The 15,161-nt window shown below is 41.5% G+C and overlaps 1 protein-coding gene across 1 annotated transcript in view; it reads left to right on the top strand.

Moving 5' to 3' along the window:
- The first annotated feature begins 571 nt into the window (after positions 1–571).
- The window catches only part of LOC121291309 (butyrophilin subfamily 3 member A3-like), a 117,407-nt gene continuing 102,817 nt past the window's right edge, over positions 572–15,161 (top strand). Inside the window, exons 1-3 of the mRNA XM_041212381.1 lie at positions 572–601; positions 1,143–1,213; positions 5,833–6,005. The gene's annotated coding sequence lies outside the window, so the exon portion shown is untranslated. The remainder of the gene's footprint in view (positions 602–1,142; positions 1,214–5,832; positions 6,006–15,161) is intronic.

The following is a 15,161-nucleotide window of genomic DNA, read 5'->3' on the forward strand; positions in this document are numbered from 1 at the left end:
AATATGAAAAAAAGTCTAAATTTTAAGTTTTACCTAACTGGTTGAAAAATAATGGAGACAGGGAAGAAAGGCTCTCCAAGGTGGATATTTTGGTTTTGATATGACAAAAATATACTTATTTGGCTACACAATTATTTGTGACATTGAGTTTATAAACTTGTGCAGAAATAAGCATAATTCATATTTGCCCTTTCCCCGACCTCCGGCAGTCACCTGATCCAATTAGACTCATCGATCACTTAAGAAAAGAGCCTAATATGGCTTTTTCAAGACAATAATAAATATGAAAGTATTTTTTTCAATGGCTTCCATTAAAATAATTCTAAAACCTAATGAAGTGTGAAAAACACAGGTGATGCAGTTATAATCCGAGATACAGTTGTCCTCAGAAAATTTTGTTCAGAGGCATCAGTTGTGCCTGGCCCAAGTCACAAGGATCTCCCTTCTCTCTCCTTGGCACCAGGGCCTGAATTTTCCGGTTGTTGGGCGCATGCGATTGGCAGGCCTGGGAGTGGATGGGAAATGGGCCTCTGACCGTGATCAGCCCCCGACCGCAATTTCACGCTGGCTGGGAAGAGGGCGGGTGCCGATGTCACTGCAGGTGAGCGTTTCTAGAGAGCTCTCTGAAGTCAGACAGCTGTCCCAGGGAGCTGCAGATCTCCACAGACGTAAATGCTGCAAAATGTGTCCATGCAGCACAATCAAGCACCTGAAAGCATAACCCATAAAAAGCCAGTACCCAGATATCTCTTTTTATTTTATTTCCCCATGGAGATTTCATTCCACCCTGGATCGAGGTTTGAGCAAAAATGTGAATGCCATCTGGGAGAATGGCCTGTCCACCAACCGTAAATGTGAATGGGCCACGTAAAATCAATGCTGATTGCTTCAATAATGGGCTTCATTGCTCACTTAGTTGCCAGCGGGCACGCTTCTGACTGGCCCGACGTCATCTAGTGATATCTTACATCCGTTCGGGTAAGGCATGCATCCACTCACAGGACGTAAAATTCAGGCCCAGGCAAAGATATATATTATTGAAATATATTTATTATATTTTTTTTACTTCTACTTTACCTGTAAACATGAAGGATTGTGTTCAAGGAATTTGTCTAAGGAGTAATTGTCTCATCATTATACAGAAGCTGGTAAAAATGAAAAGAACTTCTGAAAGTGAATGTCAGCAGGGGAAAAAGAAGCAGCAGATTGAAAGGTGGATAAAACTATGACTGAACATTGACAGTTATTTCACTGTAAAAAATGAGAGACCTTATACTCATGAGAGTCAACCAGGCGCACAGCAACCACAAACATCCACCTCTTCCACAAAGTTAGATGATTCAGATGTGAATATAATAGTTATTAGAGGTCATAGAGGTTTACAGCACAGAAAAAGGCCCTTCGGCCCATCGAGCCTGCACCAGTCAAACAAGTACCTAACTATTCTAATCCTATTTTCCAGCACTAGGCCCATAGCCTTGTATGCCATGGCATAGCAAGTGCACATTCAAATACTTCTTAAATGTTATGAGGGTTTCTGCCTCTACCACATGTTCAGGCACTGAGTCCCAGATTCCCACCACCTTCTGGGTGAAAAAATTCTTCCTCACATCCCCTCTAAATCTCCTGCCCTTTACCTTAAATCTGTGCCCATTGGTTATTGATCCCTCCAACAAGAGAAAAGTTCCTTCCTTTCTACCCTATTTGTGCCCCTCAATTTTGTACACCTTAATCGTGTCCCCTCTCAATCTCTGCTCCAGGGAAAATAACCTCAGTCTACCCAATCTCTCCTCATAACTAAAACTCTCCAGCCCAGGCAACATCCTGGTAAATCTCCTCTTCACACTCTCTTATGCAATCACATCCTTCCTATAATGCGGATTACAGAACTACATGCTAGTTGTGGCCTAACCCGCGTTTTATACAGTTCCAGCATAACCTCCCTGCTCTTATATTCTATGTCTCGACTAATAGAGGCAAGTATCCCATATGCCTTCTTAACCACCTTATCTTCCTGTCCCACTACCTTAAGGGATCGATGGACATGCACACCATGATCTTTGGTACTTTCCAGGGTCCTACCATTCATCGTGTATTCCCGTGCCTTGTTTTGCCCAAGTGCATCACCTTACACTTATCCTGATTAAATTCCATTTGGCACTGATCAGCCCATCTGACCAGCCTGTCTATATCCTCCTGTAATCTAAGGCTATCCTCCTCACTATTTATCACCCCACCAATTTTCGTATCATCCACAAACTTACTGATCAATTCACCTACATTCAAGTCTAAATCGATTATATATACCACAACCAGCAAGGGACCCAACTATTGATGGGTTTATTGATGCCAAAACCCTGCTGGAATTCAAAATCATGAGAACTCTGAGGATCATAAAAAAGCTTTGCTTACATATCTGATGAGGCAACGTGAGTTAACCTTGGATTCACACCTGAAGGAACAGATGAAAAAACAGCATGACGCATGTACTTGAATGTGTTATTGCAGATGTGTGCACATTAGCAGAACATGGACTAGCTTTTCGGGCAGGCATTGAAAAGTTTGGTTCACCACATAACAGGAACTTTCTTGGCTTGATAGAATTCATTGCTAAGTTTGATCCATTTTTTGCCAGCCATATAAAAGATTATGGAAGCAGTGGACCTGGGAAGCCTTCATTTTGTCGAAAGCAATATGCTTATGGCTGAAAAGGTAAGGGGATTTATTCAGAATGACTTGAGAAAATCAAGGGTGATTTAGTTTGTCTGTTGATTCCACACCAGATTATTCACCTGTTGATCAACTAACTGCTATAGAGGTATACAGCACAAGAACAGTCCCTTCGGCCCATCATGTCCATGCCGGCCATCAAGCACCTATCTATTCTAATCCCATTTTCCAGCACTTGGCCCATAGCCCTGTATGCTATGGTGTTTCAAGTGCTCATCTAAATACCGCTTAAATGTTGTGAGGGTTCCTGCCTCCACTACCTTCTCAGGCAATATTCCAGATTCCAAACACCCTCTGTATGAAAATGTTTTTCCTCAAATCCCCTCTCACCCTCCTGCCCCTTAAATTAATTCTATGCCCCCTGGTAATTGACACCCTATGTTGAAGGAAATAGTTTCTTATTTACCTTATCTATGCCCATCATACTTTTGTACACATCTATCAGGTCCCCCCTCAGCCTTCTCTGCTCGAAGGAAGCCAATCCTAGCCTATCCAGTCTCTCTTCATAGCTGAAACTCTCCAACTCAGGCAACATCCTGGTGAATCTCCTCCATACCCTCTCCAGTGCAATCATATCCTTCCTATAGTGTGGCAATCAGAACTGCACAGAGTACTCCAGCTGTGACCTACTAGCATTTTATACAGCTCCAACATAACTTCCCTGCTCTCATATTCTGTACCTCAGCTAATAAAGGTAAGTATCCCATGTACCTTCTTAACCACCTTATCTACATGTGCTGCTGCCTTCAGGGGTCAATGGACATGTGCTCCAATGTCCCTCTGACCCTCTGTATTTCCTAGGGTCGTCCCATTCATTATGTTTTCCCTTGCCATGTTAGTCCTCCCAAAATGCATCACCTCACACTTCTCAGGATTAAATTCCGTTTTTCACTGCTCTGCCCATCTTACAAGCCCATCTATATCGTGCTGTGATCTAAGGATTTCCTCCTCACTGTTTATGACTCCACCAATTTTCATGTCATCTGAAATTCACATCTAACTCATTAATGTACACTAGAAACAGCACGGGTCCCAGCACCGATCCCTCCAGTACATCACAGGCTTACAATCACAAAAAACACCTTTGACCATCACCCTCTGCCTGCTGCCATTAAGCCAATTTTGGTTCCAATTTGCCAAGTTGCCCTGGAACCCATGGGCCCTTACCTTCTTGACAATTGTCCCAGGCAGGACCTTGTCAAGAGCCTTACTGAAGTCCATGTAGACTACATCAACTGCACTACCCTCATCTACACAACTAGTCACCCCCTCTAAAAAAAATCAGTCAGATTAATTAGGCATGATCTTCCCCTGACAAAGCCATGCTGGCTATCTCTGATTAATCCCTGCCTCTCCAAGTGGGGCTTAATCTTGTTCCTCAGAATTGTTTCCAAAAGTTTCCCTACCACTGATGTTAGGCTCACTGGCTTTTATAGCCAAATGCAGTTGGTAAAGTGGAGTTATTTTTAAAAATCCCAGAAGGGAACTTTAAACAACTGTCATAACCAATAATTTTAAGTGCTATGTTTGAAAGGCAACTCTAAACTCAGGAATCAGACCACTAGTTCTCGAGGTTTTAACATTAAACTAAATGAAACATTTTATTAACTTATGTAGGTTAAAATATATGTACACATGGCTACAATTACTACTATCATATCTTTTTAACAAATGCCCAAACTAATCTTCATTTAGGCAACAGCAACCCATAGACTTAACCAGACACCAGGAAAAGCATTTTCACCTTACAAATTCAAAATGAGGTTCTGTTCACTGTGGAGCCAGTTGGAGGCTTGCAGCTGCCTTTTGATCTTATTGTAAGATACGTTTCACCCGATGATGGTTTTCCCATTGAACGCTTTCTGAATTTCCTTGTATTAGAAAACCATAGTGATGAAAGCATGGCCAGTATGATGCTGGATTATTTGGAAAATGACTGCAAAGTTGACTTTAGTAATTGCAGAGGACAGTCATATGAAAATGCAGCTAACAGGTCAGGAAGGTCTAATGGCAATGCAGCAAAAACTTCGAGAGAAAAATAAGTCTGCTTTATATATTCCATGTTCTGGACATTCACTGAATCTTGTTGGCTGTGCTGCAGTTGATTGCTGTCTGGATAACGTAGTTTTTTGCTGATGTGCATCAAATATACACGTTCTTCTCTGTCTCTACGAAATGCTGGACAGTACTCAAATCATTTTTGGGTCCCAATTCCACCATACCAAAACATGTCTCTGACAATAAGTGGGAAGCAATTAAGCAATTGCAAAGGCTACTTTTGTCACGACTCACTGGGGATAATGTGGTCTAGTATCAAGCCCCACTGCTCCCAGAGCCATGAAAAATGTAAGAAGTTCAATTAGACCACCAGATTTCCCTAATTCTACCTAACTGTTCAACTTAGGTTAACAGAGTACGAGTACCAGGTTTGTAAACTTAACAAGTAAATAACTGTTTATTAAACAAATTGTCTGTAACCAGTGGCAAAAGAAAAAAGTATGAACTGCTAACTTTTAACTCTATAACTTGAACACTACCCCTTCTTAAACCTCTATTCACAAACACACACACATAAGACAAACAAACCATGGATTTTAAGGTTGAGATCAAACAGTTCAATAGCACCAATCCGGAGTTCAGGATTACATGGGTTGACTTTGGTTTCTTTGGTTCCAAATTCCTTGCAAGTTGTTGCAAATGAAGGAATTAGAGTTTGTGTTCATGTTAGAACTTTGGAATCATTTGTTAAATCAGTTCCACAAAACCAGCCGGGCCCTACAGAATCCACAGACAGTCTTTAGTACATGTGCAAAGTTTTACACATCACTCCCTCACTTCTTGAAATAAACCCAAGAAAGTTTCGATAAAATTGAACTCAAAACAAGAACGTAGACTACAGGTGTGTGAATAAAAGCAAAACAAAATGAGGAAAAAAGTCAATGATGGTGGGGCACAAAATGCTGATGAAATGCTTTCTGTGAGAGACAAATTGCAAATTAAATCCTTTATTCCTATAAGGGACGCACTTGAAACCAACTTGAAGAAAAGAGCAATCATATATGAAAATGTTGCAAACAATTTTTTTGTTTTTGGTTGATTTAGATGCCTCGGGAAATCAGCTGTGTGAAAGTGTAAACCTTCTGATGAAAAATCATCCTGACGATGTTGATGTTAACCTTGTTGGAGAAATAAAGCACTTCCAAGCCGATATCAAGGAAAATTATTCAGATAAAGAACTTTATGGCACCAGGACCTGTATCAAGTCATCATCCAAGGTAAAATTCACTTGGCTTTCCCTAATTTAGGAGCAATATTGCAGCTCTTTTTGAGTCTAATGATGACAAACTGCAGGCAAACATCAAGAATGAACTGCGGATAGCACTGCTGCTAGAAAAGCTGTCTACACCAAGCATTATGTGCATAGAAAATGATAAACTTTGTAGCTTATCATTTGAAGGCATCACCAGTGACTTTGCTGGCCAAAAATCACAAAAAGATGTTTAAGTTTTGTTCAGGTTGTATTGCTGCTTCCATTTAGTAAGTGCTGATCTGTGTAATTGTTCCTGTCTTACTGTAGATTAAAAGTTTTCATACAAGTTAATTAAGAAATCTGTAAGTATCTCAATGTAAATTGGATTATTGTAAAATTATGTTTTAGTTAGATTTTTAGTTTTTCATTGCGCCTCGCCTATGTATATAAGTAAATGTAAAGTTTTAATATTTCTATTTTCATTGCCCTTTTTGTTAGAATAATACATTTTTTTTGGAAATGCTAGAGGGCCTCTTAAGCTTGACATAGTTTAAGGTCTCAGCATGTCAAATTCAGTCCTTGAGAGGGGGGAGTGAAGGGAAGGAAAAGGGAGAGAGAACTGGAGGGAGTAGGGAAGTGAGATGTTTAGAGTGGAGAGTCAAATCCTTTTCGTGGATCTGTCCGGCTAAGATGGGTTTATGACCCTGGAGTGACTCAGTGTTTTTCTGAGATATTAATGGAAAGAGGATCAAAGTGCAGCCAGACACCAACCGTGTGGAAACCAGGAACTATTACTCAATTTAGTAACTCAATGAAAGATGAAAGTGAAAGTTTCCAGGGACGAGCTATTATGAACGTACTTGCTTTTTACAAATCTGTTGGGAAAAGGCGGAAAATCTTCGATCAGGTTGTGGGAAAGTAAGAGGTGAGTCCCAAATATTCTTTAATTTCAGGGGAAGGACCCATTCCCAGTGGGATTGGGTGGTTTTTTATTCACGCTGAAAGGTCCCATTCAAATACAAGGAATTGATCGGAGACCTGTTGAGATTATCCAGTGAAAAGTTGGAAACTTTCTAAAATGTCTCTAATCATCTTCACAGAGTCTGGAACTGTATATCAGTACAAGGGGACAGGAGGGAGAGGGAATTTTACACATTAAACTGTCAGAGACAAACACAGCGACCAGGAAGAGAGGCAGAAATAAAAAGGGGGAACATAATCTTGTGTCGGCCATTTGAGGTGTTTATGTTTGAAGTTAAATAATTAATTGTGGACCGCAGGAGTGGTCGTGAATACCAGTGTGTTGGTGAAGTGAAAAAGTGATCCACCAGGTGCTTTTGAGGAATGTGATCCTGCTTCACATTCCGTAACTCCATCCACATTTTTAAATCTGAATTCAGTTTTTAATTTGGATTTTATTATTGTTCCAAACAGCTGGCAACGGCTTAAAATTCCATAAGTATGCAGCATACTTTTCAACAGAAAAATGAGCTCAAAGAGCAGACAAGCTGGCTGAGAGTCGCTCATAAAAGTTCAATGATTGTCTTTCTAGGAGGTTCTTTGCTGCTCCCTGCCTTTAAGATTAACTTGCACAACACCAAACACAAGCTGTAGCTATTTGTAGAAACTGGCTCTCTGTACTGGCAGTGTGGGTTGGATGTTTGGTATTTATAGGGATGGGCATGAGGACCCTCATCAGGACAGTATTACCAGATAGCCTGTATGTTTGGTGTCAAACTACATTTTTTCTTCCACTGAAGCCCTAATATCTGCTCTGCTTTTTCTCATTTCCCTTTTTACCTATCCTCTTAGATATTCACACACTCTATCTCATAAATATCTTTTCTTTGATTTCTCTTGTGCCTCATTTATCACCTGTAACTATCACTTCTGCCATTTAATCGCCTTTTATCCTCCACTGCTGGATCCTGGTCACTCGTTTGTTTGGACTTATGGATCCAGGCTCCACGCTTGTTTCGGGATGGCCAAGTTGTACAGTAGACAGAGTAGATCAGTAGACAGCTCTTAGGTAGAACACATTCTGTATATTTACAAAAGAACTCAGCAGTTAGACTTGTGTGCTTCCAACACAAACCCTGTCTCTACATAAAAGCAAAAAGCAAAAAACTGCGGATGCTGGAAATCCAAAACAAAAATAAAAATACTTGGAAAAACTCAGCAAGTCTGACAGCATCTGCGGAGAGGAACACAGTTAACGTTTCAAGTCTGTATGACTCTTCAACTGAACTAGGGAAAAATAGAAAAGAGGTGAAATATAAGTTGGTTTAGGTGGGGGAGGGAGAGGTAAAGCTGGATAGAGGGCCAGTGATAGGTGGAGATAGCCAAAAGACGTCATAGACAAAAGGACAAAGAGGTGTTGGAGGTGGTGATATTATCTAAGGAATGTGATAATAGGTGACATTAAGGGTAGAAAGCAGGACTCGCAAGGTACAGATAGCCCTAGTGGGGGTGGGTGGGGGGAAGGGATCAAAATAGGTTAAAAGGTAGAAATAAAACAATGGATGGAAATACATTTAAAAATAATGGAAATAGGTGGGAAAAGAAAAACCTATATAAATTATAGGAAAAAAGGAGGATCGGAAAGGGGGTGGGGATGGAGGAGAGAGTTAATGATCTAAAATTGTTGAACTCAATATTCAGTCCGGAAGGCTGTAAAGTGCCTAGTCGGAAGATGAGGTGCTGTTCCTCCAATATTCATTACAAGCCTACCGACTCCCACAGCTACCTCGCCTACAGGTCCTCACACCCCGCTTCCTGTAAGGACTCCATCCCATTCTCTCAGTTCCTTGGCCTCCATCGCATCTGTTCTGATGATGCCACTTTCAAAAATAGTTCCTCTATGTCTTCCTTCTTCCTTAACCGAGGTTTTCCACCCACGGTGGTTGACAGGGCCCTCAACCGTGACTGGCCCATCTCCAGCGCATCTGCCCTCACACCTTTCTCTCCCTCCCAGGACCATGATAGGATTCCCCCTTGTCCTCACTTATCACCCCACCAGCCTCCGCATTCAAAGGATCATCCCCCGCCATTTCTGCCAACTCCAGCATGATGCCACCACCAAACACATCTTTCCTTCACCCCCCCGGCAGCATTCCGCAGGGATTGTTCCCTCCGGGACATCCTGGTCCACGCCTCCATCACCCCCTACACCTTAACCCCCTCCCATGGCATCTTCCCATGCAACCGTAGAAGGTGCAACACCTGCCCCTTTACTTCCCCTCTCCTCACCGTCCAAGGGCCCAAACACTCCTTTAAGTGAAGCAGCATTTCACTTGCACTTCCCTCAATTTAGTCTACTGCATTCGCTGCTCCCAATGCGGTTTCCTCTACATTGGAGAGGCCAAACACAGACTGGGTGACCGCTTTGCAGAACACCTTTGGTCTGTCTGCAAGCATGACCCAGACCTCACTGTCGCTTGCCATTTCAACACTGTGCCCTGCTCTCATGCCCACATGTCCGTCCTTGGCCTGCTGCATTGTTCCAGTGAAGCTCAACACAAACTGGAGGAACAGCACCTCATCTTCCGACTAGGCACTTTACAGCCTTCCGGACTGAATATTGAGTTCAACAATTTTAAATCATGAACTCTCTCCTCCATCCCCACGCCTTTTCTGATCCCCCTTTTTTCCAATAATTTATATAGATTTTTCTTTTCCCACCTATTTCCATTATTTTAAAATATATTTCCATCCATTATTTTATTCCCCACCCCCCAAACCAGCTTATATTTCACCTCTTTTCTATTTTTCCTTACTTCTGTTGAAGAGTCATACGGACTCGAAACGTTAACTGTGTTCCTCTCCGCAGATGCTGTCAGACCTGCTGAGTTTTTCCAGGTATTTTTATTTTTGTTTTTTATCCCTGTCTCTCCATTACAGGCTCAAACTAAAGACCACTGACTATTAGGGTAGCCTGTGCTACTCTACTATTGGATACTAAGATCATGTGATCTTCCATTGTAACATTCTTCTTAAAGGTATATTACGCATCAGATTACCACATCCACCAAATCACTTCCCTAGCTATTTTATTTTCCTGCGTATGCTTTCCTCTTTAAGTGATGTTCATCTGTAAGATCCCCCTGTCCTGAGGAAGGGTCCTAGAGCTGAAATGTTGACCAAATCCTGTTTTCTCCACAAAAACTGAGTGAACTGGTGAACATTTCCAGTTTCTTCTGCTTTTTTTTCTGATTTCCAGCATCTGCAGTATTTTACTTTTTTCTCTTAAATTGTTAATTGTATTAGGCCTAGTAAAGACACATCATATTCCTAACTTTGAAGATATGAACTTTATTCAATGTGGATTCTATTAAACTGATCTTCTCCCTTTAAAATGGTCAGTGTGCTGCAAAGATGGCTGCCAAAGGTCAAATGACCTGGCTTGTGTATTCAAAAACTGTATCACTGTACAACAAGGGCAAAAAAATACATTCCAGACTAAGAGGTGTCAGCTACATCTATCCTGAGACCATCAGGAGACATTCCTGAATTGAATGGGTCTTCTTGAAACAAAGAAAGTCATTGTGATCCCCTCAGGATGAATAAAAGCAAAAATACCTGGAAAAACTCAGCAGGTCTGACAGCATCTGTGGAGAGGAACACAGCTGACATTTCGACTCCGTATCACCCTTCATCAGAACTAAGGAAATAGAGAAATGAGGTGAAATATAAGCTGGTAGATGGAGGTGGGACAGGTAGTGCTCGACAGGGGGCCAGTGATAGGTGAAGGCAAAAAAGAGATTGCCAAAGATGTCATAGACAAAAGGACAAAGGGGTATTGACAGTGGTCATATTATCAGCCTCAGGATGAATGTCTTGGAACAATAAACCAGAATGTGGCTAAAACCACTACCATAATTGGAAAAGGAGCTACAATTGTGAGGAGTCACATGACAAGGCAGCCATGTTTGTCCCTTTGTATTATTTAAATGCTAACTGTGGAAAGTGAGACATAGCAGCAGCAGAAAGACCCTTGCTTAAAGAATCGGAGGCAGTAACATCGCAAAGTCTTCAAGCCTGTTCCTTTGAGTCCACCAATACTCAAACTAACCTAAAAAGCAAAAAAACTGCGGATGCTGGAAATCCAAAACAAAAACAGAATTACCTGGAAAAACTCAGCAGGTCTGGCAGCATCGGCGGAGAAGAAAAAAGTTGACGTTTCGAGTCCTCATGACCCTTCGACAGAACTTGAGTTTGAGTCCAAGAAAGAGTTGAAATATAAGCTTATATTTCAACTCTTTCTTGGACTCAAACTCAAGTTCTGTCGAAGGGTCATGAGGACTCGAAACGTCAACTTTTTTCTTCTCCGCCGATGCTGCCAGACCTGCTGAGTTTTTCCAGGTAATTCTGTTTTTGCCTCAAACTAACCTACTGGTTAGACTACAAGCAACTTGCTTTGTGAACTCCTGAAAGTCTATCTCTTTGAGAAACTACTGACTTTAGCATATGAATTCAGCTGTTAAATTCACCTGAACTACCTTTCAGGAGTGAAAATGTCTTGTGTGTTTTCCAAAATAAGAAGCAGAGTAGTGATAAATGGTTGTTTTTCAGATTGGAGGAAGGTTTGTATTGTAGTTCCCCAGGGATAAATGTTGGGACCCTTGCTCTTCCTGATATATATTAATGACCTAGACTGTGGTGTGCAGGGCATGATTTCAAAATTTGCAGGTAATACCAAGATTGGAAATGTCACCTGTGATGGGGATGGTCCTGAACTGCAAAAGGACATTGAAAAGGACATTGACATGTTGGTGGATTGGGCAGACAAGTGGCAGATGAAGTTCAGTACAGAGAAGTGTGAGGTGATTCATTTTAGCAGGAAAAATATGGTGAGACTGTATATGATAAAGGGAAAGTCTCTAAAGGAGGTGCAGGAACAGGTGGATCTCAGTGTATACGTAGAAAGGTTATTGGTGATGGCGAGGCATGTTGAGGGAGCAGTTAATAAAGCATATAATATCTTAGGCTTTATTAATAGGCGCATTGTGTACAAGAGTAAGGAGGTCATGTTGAATTTGTATAAGACACTAGGTAGGCCTCATCTGGAGTGCTGCATCCATTTCTGGGTGCCATACTTAAAGAAGGATGTAAAGTAATTGAGGAGAGTTCAGAAAAGATTCATAAGACTGATTCCAGGGATAAAGAACTGTAGCTGTACAGATCAGAGAGTTTGGGAGTCTTTTCCTTGGAGGAGGTTTGATAGAGGTATTCAAGATTTTGAGGGGCATGGAAGGGTAAATAGTGAGAAACTGTTCCTATTCAAGGGAATATCAAGAACTAGAGGGCACAGTTACAAAATAATTGGCAAAAGGAGTAAATGTGATGTGAGGAAAAATGTGTTCACACAGAGGGTGGTTGGAGTTTGGAAAAATCTTCTGAAACTGAGATAGGTAGGTTCTTGATTAGTAAGGGGATCAAAAGTTACGGGGAAAAGGCGGGAGAGTGGGGTTGAGAAACTTATCAGTCATGATTGAGTGGCGGAACAGACTCGATGGGCTGAATGGCCTAATTTCTGCTCCTATGTCTTATGGTCTTATGGAAATGGTGGTGAAGGCAAGTTCGATCGAAGTATTCAAAAGGGACTTGGATTGCTATTTGAAAAGAAAGAATGTATTAGGTTATGAGGATAAGGCAGAGGAGTGAGATAAGGTGGAATGCTCCTTCAGAGAGCCAGTGCAGACTCGACAGACCGAATGGCCTCCTTCTGCACTGTAAATATCCTGTGATACTGTGAAGACAATTATGTGAATTATGAACTATTATTTTTGCTAATGACCTGTAAAGTGCACTATTCTCTTCAACAGCGCTTTCCTGTGACTGTGTGTATGAGTGCCGTGGAATTAGATTTTGGGGCGAGTGCGCATATACACAATCTTCTTTCTTCATCTTTAACCCACAAATGCTTGCTGTTGAATTTTGAAATTCCACATACTTGGGTTAAAAAGCACAGACACATAGAAGCCAGAAAATAGGAGCAGGAGTAGGTCAATCGGCTCTTTGAGTCTGCTCTGCCATTCAATATAATCATGGCTGATTCTCTATCTCAATGTTATACTCCCACTCTCTTCCCATATCCCTTGTTGCCTCTAGAGTCCAGAAATCTATCTATTTCCTTCTTAAGTATATTCAGTGACTTGGCCTCCACAGCTTTCTGGGGTAGAGAATTCCACAGGTTCACCACCCTCGAAGTGAAGAAGTTTCTCCTCATCTCATTCCTAAATGGTACACCCAATATTCTGGGACTTTGATCCCTTGTTCTGGCCCCCCCCACCCCCAACCAGAGGAAACATCATCCCTGCATCGAGTCTGACCATTCCTGTAAGAACTTTATACATTTCAATGAGATCCCTTCTTATTCTTCTAAACTCCAGTGAATAAATGCCTAGTCAGCCTGATCTCTCCTCATGTGTCAATCCTGCCATCCCACGAATCAGTCTGGTGAACTTTCGCTGCACTCCCTCTATGGTAAGTATATCCTATCTTAGGCAAGGAGACCAAAACTGAATACATTACTCCAGGTTTTCTCACCAAGGCCTTGTACAGCTGGAGTAAGACATCCTTGCACCTGTACTCAAGTCCTCTTGCAATGAAGACCAACATGCCATTTGTTTTCTTAACTGTTTGCTGCACCTGCAAGACAATAAGGCAGAGGAGTGAGACAAGGTGGAATGCTCTTTGTGAGAGCCAGTGCAGGCTCGATGGGCTGAATGGCCTCATTCTGTACTGTAAATATACAGTGATCCTGTGAAGATACTCATGTGCATTATGAACTATTCTTTTTGCTTATGACCTGTAAAAGTGCACTACTCCTCATCTATGCATGTTTGTTTTCAGTGATTGGTGTACAAGGACACTCAGTACATTTGTACATCAACATTTCCCAATCTACCACCATTTAAATAATACTCAGCCATTTTGTTTTTCCTACCAAAATGGATACTTCACACTTATCCAGGTTATACTGCATCTGACAAATATTTGCCCACTCACTCAACCTTTCTTAATTGCCTTGAAGCCTCTGTATGTGCTTATGTGTGTGAGAGATTTAGGACCCTAGTTTCGGATCGGACTACTTCACTTTCCATCCGAATGAAGAATTCTATCCTTTTATGGTCACTGTTTCCTAAAGGACCCCGCATAACAAGATTATTAATTAACCCCTTCTCATTGCACAATACCAAATCTAGGATAGCCTGTTCCCTAGTTGGTTCCTTGACATACTCGTCTAAAAATCCATCTTGTATGCACTCCAGGAATTCATCTGCCACAGTATTATTGCTAATTTGGTTTGCCCAGTCTGTATGTAGATTAAAGTCACCTATGATTGCTGTAGCACCATTGTTACATGCACATTTAATTTCCTGTTTAATGTCATCCCCTACCTTATCACTACTGTTTGGAGGCCTGTGGGCAACTCTAATGTTTTCTGCCCCTTGTTGCTTCTTCGCTCTACCAAGACTGATTCTACATCTAGATTTTCTGAGCCAGTATCCTATCTCATTATCACATTGATTTCATCCTTTATTAACAATGCCACGCCACCTCCGTCTTAAATATTGAATCCCCTTAGATATTCAATTTCCAGCCTTGGTCACCCTGCAGCATTGTCTCTGTAATTGCAATCGTATCATACCCGGTTACATCTATATGCGCTGTTAATTCATCTACCTTATTCCTCACAGCATTTACATAGTATTTAGATGAGCACTTGAAACACTCTTGCATACAGGGCTACGGGCCAAGTGCTGGAAAATGGGATTAGAATAGATAGTTGCTTGATGGCTGGCACAGACACGATGGGCCGAAGCACCTGTTTCTGTGCTGTATAACTCTATGACTTATTGATTTAGACTTGTCTTTTTAACATTTTTACACTTTTTTTGTATTATGTCCTATTTACTGCTTGCCATTATTTACTCTGCCTTCCACTCTTGCTTTCTATTTTTCTGACTTTCGTTCCTATCTATGTTTCCCTCTTGTCACTCCCCACTCAGGTACCCATCCCCCTCCTAGTCTAGTTTAAACCCTCCCCCACAGTACTAGCAAATACTGCTGCGAGGATATTGGTCCAGTCCTGCTGGAGTGCAACCTGTCCATCTTGTACAGGTCCCGTGTTCCCTAGAATGGGTTCCAATGCCTGATGAGTCTAAGTCCCTCCCTC

Source organism: Carcharodon carcharias, chromosome 19 (genome assembly GCF_017639515.1).
Source record: "Carcharodon carcharias isolate sCarCar2 chromosome 19, sCarCar2.pri, whole genome shotgun sequence".
NCBI lineage: Eukaryota > Metazoa > Chordata > Chondrichthyes > Lamniformes > Lamnidae > Carcharodon > Carcharodon carcharias.